The 20,736-nt window shown below is 41.5% G+C and overlaps 1 pseudogene; it reads left to right on the forward strand.

The window, feature by feature from the left end:
* Window positions 1–4,434: 4,434 nt before the first annotated feature.
* LOC143685606 (microtubule-associated protein RP/EB family member 1 pseudogene) lies at window positions 4,435–5,347 on the forward strand (annotated as a pseudogene).
* Window positions 5,348–20,736: the final 15,389 nt, after the last annotated feature.

The raw sequence follows: 20,736 nt of genomic DNA on the forward strand, positions 1-20,736 counted from the left end.
ACCCCCCCCACCCCCAAATTTTTCAGGACCACTAACAAGAATTTACGCAGAAACTGGAAAGTGACTAGCTAATCTTGAGGAAGGCCTTGGGATGAGCCAGTAATTTCCTCTGAGCTGACCTGATTTAACCCTTTCATCTGCTAAGGTCACCAGGTCTTCAGGTGGCTAAGAGATGTGCTCACTTATTTCATGTCCTAGCCAGGGACCTCCAAGGGGAGTCAAAGCAGGGTGCTCCTTGGACATGCTGGGAAGCCCACCTGTACCTTATCCACTGCCATCACCTCCAGCCTGGGACAGACCAGAGCCTGGTTCTGGGTTAGCTGATGGCACCTCTATTTTTTTTTTTCCAAACAATTTTAGCCACTGATCCAGTTAATGCCTGTCTCAAATCAACAACAAATCTTTACTTAGCATCAACTGTGTACCAAGCACTGTTCTTGATTCTGAGGATCCAGTGGCAGGGAGAGGAGTCCCTATCCTTGGGTGCTCACACCAGCAAGGGACAGACTCTAGATACACATTTGGGAGAGTGGCTGTCACAAGTCAGCCTGTGACGCCAGGTGTCCGTGTTTCTTTTTGCCCAGAATTACTTCTCTAGGGGGGAATAAGACCGGTGGGAGTAGGGGCAGTGGAAAATCTGAGTGGAGAGCCAGCCTGCACCTGCAATCCCTGGGGGTCCTCGGGCCATTGCTAACCACCCCCCACCTAAAGCCTGGTAGAGATTGGACTACCTAGAGCTGCCTAGAGCATCCTTAGTAGAACCTATCAGCTCAGCAAGCCTGTACAAGCCTATACAAGCTGCCTCTCTCTTTCTCTCCCTCTTGCTGATAAGAACTGTGAGTTACAAAGAAAAGGAAGAGAATTTAATCAATTATTACCTAATAAATTTGGTCTGCTTGGCAGGAAGCATCTTTGCAATCATGAGTCCACAGAGGAGGAAATCCTAGAAGGGATCCTGGCTGTAGGTTGGAGACCAACGGTTTGGTGGGTCTGTGCTTCCCCCTGCTGGGCACAGGAGATATGACAGCCAAAATAGGGAGAGGCCTCTAGTGGTGATGGAGATGGGATCACAGCAGGAGTGACATTTCTGGACTATTGTCGCCTTGTCACTTTCGATGGAGGGATTGTTCAGCCACTGGGGACACTGAGGGATCAGATGGCTGAGCCAGTTTCTCCAGGGATCTCTTCCCTTCCTTTCCCTGCTATTACTCAGTTGGGGCCTCCATTTAAAAAAAAAGGGGGGGGGGGGGAGAATACACGTACACAGTTTTTTTAAAAAACTCAAAGCGTATACAGTGAAAACCAATTTTCCAGCCAACCTGCCTCCCTGTCCTCCATTCTCTCCATAGGCAACCACTCTGAACAGTTTTATTGTATCTTTGCAGAAATATATTGGGCATAAATACCCCACCCTGTTCAGCAACTTGCTCTTTTCACTTACTATATCTGCCCAGGCATAGTCTCCCATTGAATGGGTGTGTTAGAATAGTAAAAACTACTCCTCTCCTATTGGATTTTTAGGACGTTCCAAGTTTTTTTTGTTACTACAACAACGCTGTCTACTGGGAATATCTCCATGCGTATATTTGTTTGCGTAGACCTGCAAGATAAGTTTAAAATTGTGTCATTGTGCTTTAAATTCCTTGATAGATTTCACCATCTTGCTCTCTAAAAAGGTCATACCAGTTCGCACTCCTCCCCAATAGTGGATTAGATTACCCCTTTTCTATCCTGTATCTCCATCACAGGATCTGACACCAAGTTGCTCAAGAAGTATTTGCTAAATATTGAATGAAAGAGAACAAGAGTGAAATTGGCGGGTGTGGTGGAGGGAGTAGAGGGTTGGGGTTGAGCAGAAGGGTTAGCCATTAGGGTCACCCTTCCCTCCAGGCCTTGGGCAAGTCTCCGCCCCAAACGCCAAAGCCCTCCTCTTGCAGGAATCCCTGAGATTGTGAGATCCGAGGTTGAAGGCCCAGAATTCCCAGGGCAGCTCTCACCCAGCTCTTCTGCATCCCAGGGGCCATCACTGAAATGCCTAGAGACTGGAAACAAACCTGGTATCCAGCCATAAGGGATCAGCTAAACTAGTACTGTTCGGTAGAACTTTCCATGATGATGGAAATATTCTCTGTCTGCCCTGTCCAATCTGGTAGCCACTAGTCTCGTGTGACTATTGAGCATTAGAAATGTGACTAGTGCAACTGGGGAAGTGAATTTAACATTTTCTTAATTTCAATTTAATCAGGTCCATGTGGCTAATGGCTACTGTAGTAGACAGTGCAAGGTTAAATGAACTATGGTAAATCCCCACAATGGAAAGCTGTAAAAAATTATATATACATATCAGGTACTGATATGAAAAGATCTCCAGAGTATTTTTTTAAGCAAAGATATGGTACAGAATGAACAGTATATATAAACATTAACTTTTATGTAAGAAAGGGAAGTAGAAATTAAAAATAAATGTTTGTATTTTCTTGAATTTACACCGAGAAAGTAATAAAAGCAGTGACTTGTAGGGTGCTGGGGAAGCAAAGTGGACAAGTTCAGGGGTTGGAGCAAGACTTCTAAATGAATTTCTTTGATTTTGATTTTTGAACCATATGCATTTATTACCTATTCAAAAAGTTAAATGAAAATAAATGCAAACTGCTTGCTGTCTAACCAAGGAGGGCCGCTCTAGCCCTCTTCTTAGCATCTTGTGGTAGAAGAGGAAAGGAACCTAACAACATCTGGGGAGTTGGGATGGAGAATGCCTAGTGACACAGGTGCCCACACCTGGCCAGGCATTAGAATCGGAATCTTGGGGTATGGGGGGTGGAGGCAGGGACTTGTGTTTTTCAGAGTCCCTCAGTAACTCTTGGAGTAGATGCTGCACTGCCCTTGCTGACACCCCCCCAGTGAAGAGAGGACAAGCCCCTCTTATCGGGCACATGTCCCTTCCCCATAGACGTCAATAGTCACTGATGGTTTCTGAGCACTGACCCTGCACCAGGTACTCAGGCAAGTGCTTTCCTTGTGTTATTCTAAGCTGGGCAGCAGTCCTGCAGGGCAAGCCTCACTATCACAGTCTCTGAACTTAAAGTCTCCTTGAGTGGTTGACTTATTCAGGGTCATCCAGCTGGGAAATGTGAGAGCTGAGATCTAAATCCACTCACCAACTCCCAGAGTCTGTTTTCTCTGAAAACAGTGGTCGGATTTCATTGAATTGTTTTGAATACTAAATGAAAAGTTCATGTAAAGGGTTTAGCAGAGACTTTAATTTCCAACAGTAAGGTGGACTCAGTGTCCGGAGAAACCCGTCTGGTGCAACACACCTAAAATTGCTAGATAAAAAATAACGTGTGTGTGTGTGTTATTTTCAATGCAGCTCTTAGCTGGCAAAAAGAAAAAAAAAAGGAACTCTCCAGAGGCCAGATACAACGAGAAAGCACAAGTCTGGAAAGCAGCAATACAAAGCCGGGGGCCTCGACAGGAAGTTGGATCACGAGATAACCTGTCACAAAAGTCTGGAATGTCTGAAGGATGACACACTTGAAAAATAAAATCCTCCCAACCAAAACCATTCCAGCCAATCCTAAAGAACACCTAGGGCAGTATATAAGATTCTACAAAGTTCTATGCACTAGGATAACTTTCCAGAAAACTACAACCTCCAGATGGGTCCCTGGACCAGATAAGTTCTGAAACCTAGAGGGGCCAGCCTTTCTAGAACATCAGCTAGTTCCATCTCCCTGCCCCATATTATCGACAGCCCCTTCCAACATGAAAAAGTTAGAATGGCCATAGCTCCAACACCCCTAAACAGTGGGAGAAAGATCAAAAGTGATGGTGGAGTTATACAGAAAAGGTAGGGTTTAACAAATGAGTACGATTGCTGAGTTATATCGATATTTCTTTTAGTCTTCAGGATCTTAGAACAGCTAGAAGTAAAAACCTAAAACTGTGGGACTGTAACCTATACCAGACTCTGAAATCTGTTCTACAACTAATTGTGCTATGCTTTGAATTTTATTGCTTTCTTGTATACATGTTATTTTTCACAAAAAAGAAAAAAAAGTCGATTGTGATGAGAAAAAAAATATTTATTCCTTCTAGCCTCCAATGTTCTGGAGCAGCTAGAAGGAAAAAATCTGAGATGATGGTATGGTAGCCCATGACAAACTCTGGGATCTGTCCTGTGTCTACTTATTGAAGAGTGCTTTGAAAACTATTGCTTTTTTCTTTGTTTGCTTTGTATATATGTTATATTAAACAATTTAAAAAGTTTTAAATAATCCTCTACAAATTGAGATGGTGGGATACTTACCTGCCGCAATTTACCAGGAAAAAATAACCATTCTGTACTTGCATACACTGAATAGCATAGCTTCAAGAATCATAAAGCAGCTTTTTCAGTGGTGCGTGGGGTGGTATGGGAGTGTGTGCAGGAGGATGGACAATTTGAACAAGATGAAGGTGGGACCATAACCAGGCACAGGCAGTGAACACGGTCCCATCGAGAGCCAAAGAGGGCAGTGAACATTTGCTCCACATCAGTGACCAGTGCTAACCTAAGTCGACATGACATGCTGGCCTGGATCAATGAGTCTCTGCAGTTCAGTTACAGAAATTGAACAGTTGTGCCCAAGGGCTGCCTTTTGTCAGTTTATGGGCATGCTGTTCCTTGGCACCACTGCCTTGAAGAAAGTGACATTCCAAACTAAGTTAGAGCATGAATACAACCAGAACTTCAAAATACCGCAAGCGGGTTTTAAGACAATGGGTGTAGACAAATTAGTAAAAGGAAAGTTTCAGGACAATTCTGAATTCGTTCAGTGGCTCAAGAAGTTTTTCGATGCAAACAATGATAGAATAGAATATGATCCTGTGGCTGCTGGACAAGGTGAAGAAATGGCAGTGGCTCCCTCCCTGGGTGCTCCAGCGCTGAATCAACCAAAGAAACCTCTCGGCTCTAGCAGGGCAGCTCCTTGGAGGCCCATTTCAACCCAGAGAACTACTGCCACACCTGACCCTGGCCCAGGTGTGGTAAGAAAGAAACAGGTGTGGGCAATGGGGATGGTGATGCAGCTGAATTGATGCAGTGGGTCAACATTTTGAAACTTGCCATTGAAGACTTGGAAGAGAGAGACTTCTACTTTGGAAAGCTGAGGAACACTAAGTTGATGTGCCGGGACAACGACACTGTTGCAGGGACTGCGGTCATTCTCTGTGAGACAGATGAAGGCTTTGTGATCCCTGATGCAGGGGACACATGGAAGGGTCGAGAAGAGTAGTGACATCTGGGCTAGCAGAGCAGCAGCTGAATTCATCACTCCAAATCATGTGCGTGACTGCAAAATACTCCCTTGTATTATTCTTAGAGGAATCACTGGTTTCTTTTCATAAGCAAAAAGTACCTCTTAAGAAAGTGCACTTTGGGTGGGCCATGGTGGCTCAGCAGGCAAGAATGCTCACCTGCCATGTCAGAGGACCCGGGTTCGATTCCCAGTGCCTGCCCATGTTAATAAAAAAAAAAGTGCACTTTGCAGAAGTTTCACTCCTTTTCCATGAAGGATGAGTTAGGAGCTCTTACCTTGTAGCAGGGCAGTATTGACAGCTAGTTGGTTCGCCTGGGGAGTAAGGGGACTGACCCTGGGGCTTGCCCTGTGGTTACTGGAAATGCCGATAGCTGGAGGTGGTTTTATGTAATATGTTGAAGGCAAGACCTCAGTAGAGAAATGGAAGGACTAAATTGAATTTTTAGCTAATGTGAAATCTTGGCAAAGGACATTTTAATAAATGAATGCCTTGAGAGTGTTCAAAATATGCTTCCATATTTCAAAATTTAAAATGTAACATGACAGACTTGGGGTGTTTGGCATTGTGTTTAGGAAGGAGAGGCCCTGGAACCCTCAGTACCCGCTGCTCAGGAGGCTTTGCAGAACAGCTTGATTCCTTGTAGGCCTAGACAGTGACCCAAAGGAGAAGTGTGCTCTGTAAAGCTGTTTGGTGTCACTGACCAATGACATGCCTGCTAAAAAGCAAAAGACATTGTTCCCTGGATGAATATAGGGTCTGTTTCAACCCTGGGATATTTGAGTTAAAGAGCTCAATTTTCATTCAGCATTTCTCTGATGACTTTTCCAATTATCCCCTGAATTTCTGTGTTTTCTGTTTTTTGGGGGTGGGGTGGGGGGAGGGGTGGCATGTGTCCAATTTTTTTAATCTAACTGCTTTTGGGGATTTGCCCACATCTCTGGGATACAAATGGGGGTTGGGTCTGATTTTACTGTCTTTTAAGTTTATATTTAACGTATTTCTCTTCTCTGCTCCCCTTGCTCACTGGGGACTCTTCTTTGCTCCTTAAAGTTTGCTGCACAGAGTGGAAAAACAGCACGCAGGGGGTCATGCTGCGAGTCCTTTCTGGACCTCTGGCAAAGGGAGTGACCATGGCTACCCTGGATCCCCAAGGCTGGGTGTTTTCAGTACCTGCTGTCCACAATTCTCCATTGCCATGGGAATACTGTGCCAATGCACTAATCTCTTTGGAGATAAATTTGTTAGCGTATTGGTAAACGTTAATTTTCTTCTGCAGAAAATACAGTACCGTGACTGATTTAATTATTAATATTTAAGATATTCCATTTCTTAACTCCCCCTCATTTTCTTTTGCCCATGACCTACTCAGTCCCTTTGACAGAATTCTGCAAACTGTGTATCACCCACTACTGAGATTGTTCAGCCCCTGATGTATTTGTATTGATTGATTTCCGGTGATAGTGGTACTGATCAAAAGTCATGAGTTCTCTGTCTGATACATTGAAATGACCAATTTCTGAGACACCAGGGTTTCAAAGAGAGAATGGGCTTATCCCTAGGCTTGAAGCAGGAGTTCAGATGGACTGGAGCCTAAAAATTTGCCTCCCCAAGTGTAAAGAGTTCAAGGGTTTTAAGGGTTCAAACAAGGGGAGACGCAGTTATTACCATTACAATAACAAATAAAAGCAGCTACAATTGGCAAATGTAAAGGAGTGGAGCTAAGCTAGAACTAAGCTAACTATTACAAGAACAAGTGAGTGGTTACTTCTGGGCTGATGCAAGTTCCCTCACAAATATTAGGAGGTTGCCTTTGTGATTATAAGACTCTAAAGCTGAAAAACTGGATAAAGGGGGAGTCAGTCCTAGATTTTTACAATCACAAGGGCACAAGATAAAGGCTATATAATTATACAATCATTACCAAAGATCAAGGTAACTGGATTATAGTTCAGCAATTTCGGATATTTCCTTCTAGCTATTCTTATTCACTAGAAAGTAAGAACAGATATCTGTCAGTAGTCATACTCATTTGTTAAATCCTAACTTCTCAGTTACAACTCCCCCCTTTCATTTGCTCATTCTCTCCATCTTGAGGGATAGCTGGGTGTGCTCATTTGAAAGGATTTATGTACCCTAGAAAAGCCATGTTTTCAGCCTAATCAACCTTGTGGGAGCAACTGTTTCTTCTAATCCCTATTCAGTACTATAGGTTGAAGAATTGATTAGGTTATCTCCACGGAGATATGACTCACCCAATTGTGGGTATTAACGTTATATATATATAACCAATTATAACGTTATATATATATATAACCAATTAAATACCAAAACCACCAGGTATTAACTTTTGAACAGAGGGAGTTGTGACTCCACCCATTCCAGGTGGGTCTTGATTACTTCACTGGAATCCTTTAAAAGAGGAAGCATTTTGGAGAAAGCTGGAGAATGACAAGAGCATCAGAGCCCAAGAACTACAGAGTTCACCAGCCAGCAACCTTTGAAGTTGAAGGAGAATGGCCCTGAGGGCACTGCATGAAGCAAGAGGCCTGGAGAGGAAGCTAGAAGACACTACAATGTTCACCATGTGCCTTTCCTGTTGAGAGAGAAACCCTGAAATTCATCAGCCTTTCTTAAATGAAGGTAACCTCTTTTTGGTGCTTTAATTTGGACTCTTTTGTAGACTTGTTTTAACTGGGACATTTTCTTGGCCTTAGAATTGTAAACTAGCAACTTATTAAACTCCAATTTTTTAAAGCCATTTCATTTCTGGTATATTGCATTTCAGCAGCTAGCAAACTAGAACACTGGGTGATGACCAGTCTAACTTCTTCATGCTGAAAAGGGGCATTGACATTATGAGGTAGAGGAGTGAAACTGGTTATTGTTCTTGGAGAGACTGGAACCTCTGGGTTCCAGGGCTTATCTGAACAATCCAGAGGCTTTAAGTTTCTGAAAAATAAACTTAATAAGTAAAACTTTTATAAAGTCTTAGATAGACCCAAGGGTATTCTTTAGGGTTTTCAGGAATACTGTTGATTGGGGCTTGGCATACTGTGGCGATTTGCAATATCTGGTTGGAGTTTGCATAAGAGTAGCCTCCAGAAGGACCTTTGGGCTCTCTTAGCCACTGGAAGTTTATTTTGTTTTATTTCTTTCCCCCCTTTTAGTCAAGAAAGCATTGTCAATCCCATGATGCCAGGGCCAGGCTCATCCCTGGGAGTCATGTCCCATGTTGCCAGGGAGGTTTATATCCCTGGAAGGCACGGCCATGTAGGGAGGGAGTTAGTGAGTTTATCTGCAGAGTTTGGCCAAGAGAGAGAGGCCACATCTGAGCAACAAAAGAGGTTCTCTGGGGGTGATTCTTAGGAATTAATTATAATAGGCTTGGCTTTGCCATTATCAGAAATAAGTTTCTTAAGGGCAAGCCTCAAGATTGAGAGCTTCACAGTTACTAGTCTCTTCCAGAGCATCAACCAATTGCATCTCCCTACCCCATAATGTCGATACCCCTTTTCAACATTAAGAAGTTAAAATGGTTATTGCCCAGATATCCCTAAAGATTGGGAGACGGATCAAAGGAGAAGGAGTAGTTGTAACAGAGAAGATAAGATTTAACAAATGAGTATGACTGCTAAATTATTATATTGATATTTCTTTTTAGTCACCAGTGTCTTAGAGCAGCTAGAAGGAAACACCTGAAATTGAGGAACTGTAACCCATACCATACTTTGAAATTTGTTCTATAACTACTTGTTAAAATGTACTTTGAAATGTGCTGCTTTTTTGTATATATGTTATATTTCACAATAAAAATGTAAAAACAAGAAACAAAAAACATTGAGGGCTTGGCTTATTAAATTGGGAGCTCCTACAGCTTAAGAGAATAGCAGGAATTCCCCAGGTGGGGGAAGTGTAATAGTTTCACATTTATTCCTCCAGTTCCTCAAGGAACTTTGCAAATACTTTTTCATTTTCTATCCAAAATACTCTGAAATGCACCAGGGCATTACATTAACCTATATAGAATGTCAAAACTTTATTCCCTAGTCTAGGTTCCAAGTAATTGGGTTGTTGAAATAAACTGACCAGACAGGTTAAATTAGATAATATGTCACAGGAAATTTAAATTTTGGACAAAATAAATATCTCTTCCTTTGGTCTCACAGAAGTTGAAGTCTTAAAATACAGACAATAACATCTTTTACCCTGTACTCTGATTTACCTTAGTCCTAACCAGATCAGCTTCATTCATACATCTAATTGTTCTAGTTTGCAAGCTACCTGAATGTGATATACCAGATACAGAACAGCTTTTAAAAAGGGGAATTTAATAAGTTGCAAGTTTATTGTTCTAAGGCCATGAAAATACCCAAATTAAAGCAAGCCTATAGAAATGTTCAATCTAAGGCATCCAGGGAAAGATACCTTAGTTCAAGAAAGCCGATGATGTTCAGGGTTTCTCTCTCAACTGGAAAGGCATATGCGGAACAGGGTGACTCTTCTAGCTTTCTCTCCAGATTCTTTGTTTCATGAAGCTACCACCAGGGCATTTTCCTTCTCCTTCTCCAAAGGTCTCTGGGTAGGTAGACTCTTGTGGCTTTGAAGCTTTTTCCAAAATGCTTCCTCTTTTGAATAATTCCAGTAAACTAATCAAGACCCACCTGGAATAGGTGGAGTCACATTTCCCTCTAATCAAAGGTTAATACCCACAATTGGGTGTGTCACATCTCCATGGAGATTATCCAGTCAGGTTTCCAACCTACAGTACTGAATAGGGATTAAAAGAAATGACTGCCTCCACAAGATTGGATCAGGATTAAACCATGGCTTTTATGGGGTACATAATCCTTTCAAACTACCATAAATCCTGATCTCTTTCTCAGCTTTTTAAACAGCTGCCACATGGGGCAATGCTGACTTTCAGAGCTGGAGAATTCTCAGTCTCAGATGTCACACAGATACCCAAAGTTCCAGGGAACTTCCAGGTTATACACAAACAGCAAAGCATCTCAGAATTTAGAAATAACCATTAAAGCTGAGGAATAAATGTGAGTGCAGTAAGAGCTTACAATCTAGGCCCTAATTTTCTTATAAGCATTTTCTACTTGAAGCTATTTTCAGAAATTAAAACATTTGACAGCTGTCTTATATTGAGGTCATCAGCCACAACCAATAGAAATTTTGTCTTCCCTTTATACATTTACCAGAGTTATGTTAATTAACAGGTAGAACATAATTTATAAATTTGGCTTGCTTCTCTTTATTTCTTTGTTTTGGGAGGGGTGCATGGTCCGGGAATCGAACCTGGGTCTCCCGCACAAAAGGCGACCATTCTACCACAGAACCACCGTGCACCCTTGCTTCTCTTTCTTTTAACATGGGCAGGTACCGGGAATGGAACCCGGGTCCTCTGGCATCACAGGCAAACATTCCTGCCTGCTGAGCCACCGTGGCCTACCCTCCTTGCTTCTCTTTTAAAGCCCCTTTTTGTGGAAGATTAAGTTCTGACTTATAACTGACCACATATCTTTTTAGAGAAGTATTCAAGCAAAGTTGTGTAACTGACAAGTAATTTTTGTGGTTTCCCTAATCTGTAACCTTTTACTAAAAATAACTAAAACCATGACTAACAACGTCACACTGTCGTCTGCCATCGTGCAGGTCAGCATGAGGATACCACGTGGACAGTGAGAACACTGCCCAGGCTTTAGGAATTTTATACCATCTCTAAATATACGAATAACATTTCACCCATATAAATTTGGCTAATAGAAGGAAAGAAAATCCCTTTTAATTATTGCAATACCTCCCAAACACTTCCTAGGTAATATATTAAACTATTTTAGCATCTCATGTTTGTAAGGTGAAAAAACAAGTCTTTTGCAATAGTTTTTCTTTAAAAGAGAAGCATGCAATTAGGTGGATGAAACTTAGGACAGTATGTTGAATGAAATGTCAGAAACCAAAAGACAAATATCATCATGCCTCACTCATACGGACTAATTATAACTATACAGACTCAGAGAATTGAAATTGAGAGCATAGTTTGTCAGGTTGGGGCCTATTGTAAAGGTTCCTAGATTGCAAGCTCTTACAGCAGTCACATCTATCCTGGACTTGTAACTGTTCTTTCTAAATTCTGAGATGCTGAGCTATTTGTATATAAACTGGTCATTCCCTAGAACTTCAAGTATTTGTGTGACACCTGAGACTCAAAGTTAGAGCCTTGAAGCTATAAAAGTCAGCATTACCTCATTCAACAACTGTTTAAAAAGTTGAGAAAGAGATCAGACTTCAATTAGAGATATGAATGAAGGTGATCTGCATAGGACTAAGATAAACCAGAATACCGGGTAAAGGATGATATGGTCTATATTTTAAAACTTAACTTCTGTGTGAGACCAAAGGAAGAGATGTTTATTTGGTGCAAAATTTATATTTTTAATAGCACAATACCTAATTTAATTTTTATGGTCAGTTTATTTGAACATCATAAAAGCACGGAATCTTGAATAGGGAGTGAGATCTTGTTTGTTTCTACAGGACAGCACGATGCCCCGATACATCCAAAGTAATTTGGGCAGGAAATAAAAAAGTATCTGTGAAGCCCCCTGGAGGGACTGGAGAGAAAATAGGAAATATTAAACTTTCCCATCTGGGGAATTCCTGATATTCTTACAAGCATTGGGGACAGCCAATTTAATAAGCCAAGCCCTCAATCTGGGGGCTTGCCCCTATGAAACTTATTCCTGAAAAAGAAAAGCTAAGGGGGCATACATGGTTCAGTGGTAGAATGTTCACCTTCCATGGGGGAGACCCGGGTTCTATTCCTGGACCAGTACCCCAAAAATTAAAAATTTTTTAAAAAAAAGAGAGAGAAGCTAAGCCTACTTATAACCCTGCCTAAAAGTCACCCCCAGAGAACCTCTTTCGTTGCTCAGATGTGGCCTCTCTTTCTAAGCCTACTCAGCAGGTAAACTTGCTGCTCTCCCCCATGTGGGACATGACTCTCAGGGGTGTAAGTCTCCCTGGCAATGTGGGACATGACACCTGGGGATAAGCCAGGCCCGGCATCATTAGATTGAGAAAGGCTTCTTGACCAAAAGGAGAAAAAGAGAAATTAGACAAAATAAAGTATCAGTGGCTGAGAGATTTCAAACAGAATTGAAAGGTTATCCTACAGGTTATTCTTATGCAATGTACCAGATATCTCTTTTTAGTTTATGGTGCATTGGAGTGGCTAGAGGGAAGAACCTGAAACTGTTGAACTGTGTCCCAGTAACCTTGATTCTTGAAGATGATTGTATAACTATATAGCTTTTACAACATGACCATGTGATTGTGAAAAGCTTGTGGCTGATGCTCCTACATCCAAAGAATGGACAGATGAGTAAAACAATAAGGACAAAATAAATAAATAAATAAATAATGGGGGGGGGGATAAGGGGTAAAAAAAAAAACTGGGTAGGTTGAAATACTAGTGGTCAAGGAGAGGGAGAAGTAAGGGATATGGGATGTATGGGTTTTTTCTTTTGTCTTTTTATATCTTTTTCTGGAGTGATGCACACAGAAATGATTACTTCCCAATATGCCTAAAATCTCTCAGTCCACTCCCGTACTACCTTCAAAGATCAGAAGAGCCAGAGTTTAAAATATAATCAGCATCTTAATATTTAAGGAATTTATATCCAGAAAAAAACTCAGCTTTTTCTCAACATTATTCCCAAGTGCTAAATAATACCAGAAATACGTTAGTTCACAAAATTAAGTTATGGCTTCTTAAAATAAAACTTGTTGGGTGGGCCATGGTGGCTCAGCAGGGAGAGTTCTTGTCTGTATGCCGGAGACCCGGGTTCGATTCCCGGTGCCTGCTCAGACAACAACAACAAAAACTAGTTCAGAGTTCTACCTATTCAAATACTACCTTCTTATTCAAAGGTCTTACAAGTATCATCTGTTCTATGAGATCTTCTCCTAGTCTAGGTCATTCTTCACCTATCTGCCTTTTTTCACCCTAAATTCCTCCAGCACTTTTATTCCCTTATTAAGATAATTGGCAGGTGCTTTAAATACTACTGTCTTACACTATGCCCTGGTACAATATAGTTCAACTAGAATATACACTCCTTGAGGATATGAATTATATCTTCCCCATTCATGACAGCATTTACTAACATGATTATGTAATATGCTCATCAAAAATATACTGACTGACATTAACAAAGCCACTACAATCCAAATTCTTCCTCAGACTGTACTAACCAATGTAAAAGTAATTGAGAAGCCAGATTCTTTGAAATCCATGTAACTAAGGTTACAAAATCTCATTCTTATTTCTTAATACACTCAATTGACTCCTTAAATAGGATATATCTGAAGCATCAGCATATCTTCATTCTTACTATATTTTATGTAAATGGAATCATTCCCAGGTACACTGTTCTGTTAATGCAACCCTTCTAGTTAGACTACTTTTTAAGAGGAATTTTAAGAATGCACCTACCTCCTTTTCCAACCCTATTGATTTGGACACACGAAATCAAACCTCCTACAACTTCCCATATTCACCCAGGCTTTGTCCTATGCATTCCCGAGGATAAAACCCCACACTTCCCTTTAATAAAGTACATTTTGTATACATTACATACCCGAATAAAACTCTATTTGTTTGCTTTAAAAAAAGTTCATCATTAAAACAAGAATAAGACTAAACTTTGTCACTACATTTTTTTTTCCGGCTGAATTTGCTTTTTTATTTCTTCTATTGTAACTGAGAAATTAAAAATGAACAATTATGCTTACTGAATCATTATATTGATGTTTTTCTTTCCATATTGTAGAATAGGCAGAAGTTAGTATCTGAAATTACTGAAACTCAATTGGTCTCTCCCTTGTTTATACTTTCTACTGTAATGGTTATTCTAGCCTAGTCTCAGCTCTATTTATACTTACTATTGTAATTGTAACAACTCCATCATCCCCTTGTTTGAATCCATAAAAATCCTAAACTCCTTGTTTCAGGGAGACAGATTTTTGGGCCCCGAGGCCATCTGTTCTCCTGCTTCATGTGTAGCATTAAACTTTTTCTTTGAAACCGACTGCCATGGATTGGATGTTATGCGCATTGGGCAGAGAACACGCCACTTTTGTTCAATATCACCACTGGAGGTGAAAAAAAACTCTGTTTTCATAATATCCCTAAATTAGGAGCAACCTCAAAAGTATACGGACTACCAAACTCTGGAAAAATATGCTACAATTGTTTAGTTTGTCCCAAGCATAAATCCAGGAAAACTTTCGATGGCTCTCTCACATTTTCTTTTACTTACTGAAATTAGGCAATTAGATTTTATTCATTTACTCCTATCCCAAGGCAATTTACATTTTAATAATGATTTGTTTACTACAGTTACCAATGCAAAGGTGTTATTGGAAAAAATAATCTTAAGTGGGGAAATCATTCAGAACAGACTTGGCCTATTCCAAAGCATTTCTTCGATGCCTACCATTTCTAATCTCCAGGCCCAGCAGAGACAGTTCTAAATCAAACTCCCCCTCCCCCATCTTTCTGTACCGAACCCTCCCCCACAGCTGCCTCAGCTGGTTAGGCCCTGGGGCCAGGGATAGGTAAGACAGAAAGAATGAGACCTGGTTTTAAAGGTTTTAGATGAGGATAATGGGATTCAAGACCCCTAAAAAGGACTTAGTGTTGATGGGAGTTCCTATGCCATTCTTTTAATTATTTCCAATTATTAGATCTATTTTGCCTAACGCTGTGACCTGGACAATTGGAAAAATCTTTGCCTTTTTCTAAGGCAGCCCTCTGGTAGCTCTCTGCTGCCTTAGGAAAATTCTGGGGGTGCTTTCTTTCTAATGTCTTTTGTAATTATAATTACCGTAATTACAAAAACTAAGACATTGAAGGGCTTTTTCAAGTGCCTGGAGGGCTATTTTGCTGTTTCTTGTTTCCATTGGGAAGCAGAACCGAGCCTCAAAGCCAGATCCAGGGGATACGAGCCACCTTACTGACCTCCCCAGCCACCTGTTCCTTGATGACCCACTCACCCAGTCTGATGTCTGGACTTGGAACTATTTCTTTCTCTGCAGATTTTTAAAGCACCGAGGATCTGGGCAGCCAGCAGAAGAGAGTAAAACCTAGTTGCCAAACCTCTAGATTAAGAGTCTAGAGGTTGCAAAAGGCTCAATTACGACATTTACCTGTCTCTCTGGGGCTCCAGGGGAATGCCTCCCCAGGCATTCTAACTCCTCATCTCTTAGGAATCTTTGTTTCATCTGGGTTGCCAAATTGATACCGATCAAAAGCAGTGGGGGGCGGGCCGCGGTGGCTCAGCGGACAAGAGTGCTTGCCTGCCGTGCCGGAGGACCCCGGTTCGATTCCCGGCCCCAGCCCATGTAAAAAACAAGCAAACAAACAAAATATAATAAAACAAGAAAATGTTTAAAAATGTTTCCCGTTCTTCCTCCCTTCCTTCCTTCTCTGTCTTTCCTTCCTTTAAAAAAAAAAAAAAAAAAAAAAAAAAGCAGTGGGTTCCAGGGGTGACAACCCTCCCTGGCAATGTGGGACAGAAATCCTAGAATGAGCTGGAACTCAGCATCAAGGGATTGAGAAAACCTTCTTGACCAAAAGGGGAAAGAGCGAAATGAGACTAAATAAACTGCCAGTGGCTGAGAGATTTCAAACAGGGTTTGAGAGGCTATCCTGGAAGTTATTCTTGTGCATTATACAGATAGCCCCTTTTTAGTTTAAGGTATATTAGAGAGGCAAGAGAAAAGTGCCTGAAACTGTGGAGCTATGTTCCAGTAGCCATGTTTCTTGAAGATGAATGTATAATGGTACAGCTTTTACAATGTGACTGTGTGATTGTGAAAACCTTCTGTCTGATGCTCCTTTTATCTACAGTATGGACAGATGAGTAAAAAATATGGATTAAAAATAAATAAATAATAGGGGGAACAAATGTTAAAATAAATTAAGTAGATTGAAATACTAGTGATCAATGAAAGGGAGTGGTAAGGGGGTATAGAAAAAAAATAGGGGGAACAAAGGTTAAAATATATCAGGTATCAGGTAGATGGAAATCCTAGCCGTCAATGAGAGGGAGGGGTAGGGGGTATGGTGTGTATGAGTTTTTTCTTTTTATTTATTTTTCTGGAGTGATGCAAATGTTCTAAGAAATGATCATGGTGATGAGTATACAACTAAGTGATGATATTGTGAGTCATTGATTACATATCAAGAATGGAATGTTCATGTTAAGAACGTTCATGTTTGTATGTTTTGTTTTTTCAATAAAAATATTTTTTAAAAAGCAGTAGGTTCTCAGCTCAGTGTGCTCAAATGACCTATTCCTGAGACACCAGGATTTCAAAGACAGAAAGAGTTTATTGCTAAATATGAAGCAGGAGTTCAGGTGGCCTAGCAGCCTAAAAATCTCCCTAAGTCTAAGGAACTCAAGATTTTTATGGGTTCAAAGAAGGGGAGATGCAATTGTTACCATTACAACAACAAGTATAAGCAGAAACAAGAGGAAAAGAAGTTGCTATCATTTTGGAGAAAGTTCCTTTTGAGAATGAGGAGAGAGCCACAAACCACAACAGAATGATGAGAGAGCAACAGAGTCCACCAGCCAGCAACCTCTGGAGATGAAGAAGGAGAAGGCTGCCAGAGAACTCCATTAAGCAAGAAGCCGGGAGAGAAAGCTAGCAGACTGTCACCAGGTTCACCACGTGCTTTCCCAATTGAGAGAGAAATGCTGAACTCATCGGCCATTCTTGAGTGAAGGTAACTTCTTGATGGTGCCTTGGTTTGGACATTTTTATAGACTTGCTTTAACTGGGACATTGTCTCAGCCTTAGAACTGTAAACTAGCAACTTATTAAATTCCCCTTTTTAAAAGTAAAAAAAAAAAAAAGGCAAGTAATTGGCCATTGTTTAAATAACAGTGGTGCTGCTTCTCTTTTGTGCTGTTTTAGACTTTTCAGCACTAATTCCATTTTGTTAGGAACCCATTTGCCACCTGGAGAATAATCCGGGTTCTACTTTAAACATTTTCTAAATAAAATTCTGTATTTCAAGAGAAAAAAATCATAAAGAAGAAATAGTGGGAGGACAGCTAGTAAGATGGCAGAGTAGCAGAGGCTGAGGCTGCACTGGCTCTGTGCTACAACAAGAAACATGATGGAAAAATGAATAGGACAAGATAAGAACAAAACCAATCAGGTTGGAATTAAGGTAATTCAGAACACAGGGGTGAGGAAGACGTTGTCTGTCTTTTAGAACCACACCTGCTCTTTGAGACCAAAGGAAGAAAGGTTTATTTTGTCTGGAACCTGAATTTTCTGTAGCACATAATCTAAACTTAACCTGTCTAGATAGCTCATTTGAGCAGCTGACATTTTCTGTAGCACATAATCTAACTCAACCTGTCTAGATAGCTCATTTGAGCAATTGAAACACAGGGAGCCCAGAATAAGAATGAGGGCCTTTAATCCTGTATAGCTAATGTAATGCCTGGACACATTGTAGAATATATTAAGCAGATAATCAAAAAGTACTGGCAAAGCCCCTTGAGGGATGGGAGAATAAATATGGAACTATTAAACTTTACCATCAGGGAATCCCCTGATACTGTGTCAAATATTGTGGACACCAAAATCAATAGGCCAAGTCCCTGATCTTACTCTTGGGAAGCTTATGTAGGTTGCAGAGAAGCTTAGCCTACCTATAGGCATGCCTAAGAGTTACTTCTGGAGGACCTCTTTTGTTGCTCAGATGTGGAGTCACTCTTTCTAACCCAACTCTGTAAGTGAAATCATTGCCCTTCCCCTAGGTGGGACATGACCTCCAGGGATGAAAGTTTCCCTGGGGGTGTGGGAGATGACTCCCAGGGATGAGTCTGGCTCTGGCACTGTGGGATCAACAATTTCATCCCGACCAAAAAGTGGGAAAGAAGTGTAACTAAAAAGCTATCAGTGGCTGAGAGAGTTCAAATAGAATCAAGAGGCTACTCTGGAAGTTGCTCTTATGCAAGTTTCAGTTAGACATTGCTGCCTATCATAACTTCCCAAACCCCAACCAAAACCATTCCAGCCAATCCTAAAGAACACCTAGGGCAATATATAAGATTCTACAAAGATTCCATGTGCTAGGGTAAATTTCCAGAAAATTGCAACCTCCAGATGAGTCTCTGGACCAGATGTGTCCTGAAACCTAGAGATCCCAGCCTCTCTAGAACATCAGCCAGTTCCATCTCCCTACCCCATATTGCTGATAGCCCCTTCCGACATGAGAAAGTTAGAATGGGCACAGCCCCAATACACCTAAAGAGTGGGCTAGAAAGATCAAAGGTGATGGTGGAGTTATACAGAGAAGGTAGGGTTTAACAAACAAACATGATTGCTGAATCATGAAAGTGATATTTCTTTTAGTCCCCAGTATCTTTGAGCAGCTAGCAATAAAAACCTAAAATTGTGGAATTGTAACCAATACCAAACTCTGAAATCTGTTCTACAACTAATTGTTCTGCTGTGCTTTGAATTTATTTTTTTGTATATGTTATTTTCCACTCAAAAAAAGGAAAAAAGTCAATCGTGATGACTATATATATATATATATATATATATATATATATATATATATATATATATTCCTTCTAGCCTCCTATATTCTGGAGCAGCTAGAGGGAAAAATCTGAGATGACGGTTTGTTAAAAAAATAATAAATCAACGGGACAGTGGTTTCAGGGCATGAGTGATCACGGGGTTGGGGGGGGCTACTTCACATAGGAAGGTCCTGGGAAAAGACTGGAGAACTTGGCATGGAGAGAACAGGTGAATGTGCTGGGTCACCTTTCCGCCTGCCCCTGCAGTGGGCTTGGAAAGATTTCCCCTTTGACTTCCTCGCTGGGAGTGCCCGTTGCAAACCTGGAAGATAACAGATGTACTTTTCCTGTGCACAGACTCCACTTACTCAAGGTCAAGTGCCCACTCCCCGCCCCTGTGACACGCTGCTGTGGGCACCTGTTATTTGTTTGTTTGGTAAGGACTCGGATCCCTTCCCTGGGGAGGGGGGACACATGGAGTGTGCTGGTCCGCCATCCCACAGGTGAAAGAGGCCTGTTTGGGTCCCGGTGCCGCTCCCCTCCCCCTGCGGAGACCTGAGGACCGCAGGTGTGCGCGGACCGAGAGGTGAGGCCGAGGAAGCCGGCGCAGCTGCCTGCCGTGGCTGGCCTCCCGGCGGTTCCGGACTGGCTGTGGGTGGGTGAAGCTGAAATACCGGGTCCCGCAGCCTGGCGTCATCCCGGGGCGGTGGGGAGTGTCGGGGCCACTATATCCATCAGCCACACTAGAGCAGTCTCCGCTGGGGTTCGTGCCGCCCATCCCCCAGTCCCAGGGCTGGCGGCCCTGGCTGGAGCCCCGTCGGGTTTTCACTTGATTCGGTGGCACTTGCGGTCCGTGGCAAGTGGGCCTCAGGGGACGAGAGGGCTGAAGAGCACCATCTGCTGGGGGGAAGAGGAAACTCCTGTCTGACAAATTGCCTGTCTGCCTAGCTCTCAAACAAAGCCCTAACTAGAATTCATTCCAGCCCCTACCCCACCTTGAGATTCGGGTCTTGGTCTCACCGGGAAAGACTGACAAACCAAACTGAAAACGGAAACCTTCAAAATTAATACAAGTGGGTACAAAATCTTAGACTGGAGGGGAAATAAATCTGCAAAATAACCTTATTAAGACATTAAAATGTCCCGTCCGCAACAGAAGATCATAAAGCCTGTGAAGGGCCAGGCAGATACGGCTCAGCCAGCTGAACGGAATTAAATCACCCGAGGGGACACAGAATCTGGAAAGGTTGAGTAGGTTTGTTCCGAACAAAGTAAAAGACATCAAGAAAACACTGGGGGAGTATAAAGAGGACGCAGATATGGCTCAGCCAAATGACCAAATTAAATCATCCAAAGGGACTCAGAATTTGGAACAACTAATTAAGTTGTTCATAATGATATAAAGGATATTAAGAGGACACTGGAGGAGCACAAAGAAGAATTTGAAAGAATAAATAGAAAAATATCAGCCATCACAGAGATGAAGGATACTGTAGATCAAATTAAAACATATTAGAGACCCACAACAGAAGATTTCAAGAGACAGAAGAAAGAATAAGCAAATTAGAAGACAGGACAAATGAACTTGAGTGTTCAAAAGAACAAATGGCAAGAAAGGTGGGAGAATGCAACTTGATTTCAGGGAAATGACAGACAATATGAAGCGTACAAATATAAAAATTATTCGTGTCCCAGAGGGAGAAGAGAAGAGTAAAGGGATGGGGAGGCTAGTTGAAGATATAATGGGGGGAAACTTCCCAACCCTTATAAAAGACATTAATATCCAAACCAAACAAGCCCAATGAGTCTCAAA

The sequence above is a fragment of the Tamandua tetradactyla genome, chromosome 6 (genome assembly GCF_023851605.1).
Source record: "Tamandua tetradactyla isolate mTamTet1 chromosome 6, mTamTet1.pri, whole genome shotgun sequence".
In the NCBI taxonomy this organism is placed as follows: domain Eukaryota; kingdom Metazoa; phylum Chordata; class Mammalia; order Pilosa; family Myrmecophagidae; genus Tamandua; species Tamandua tetradactyla.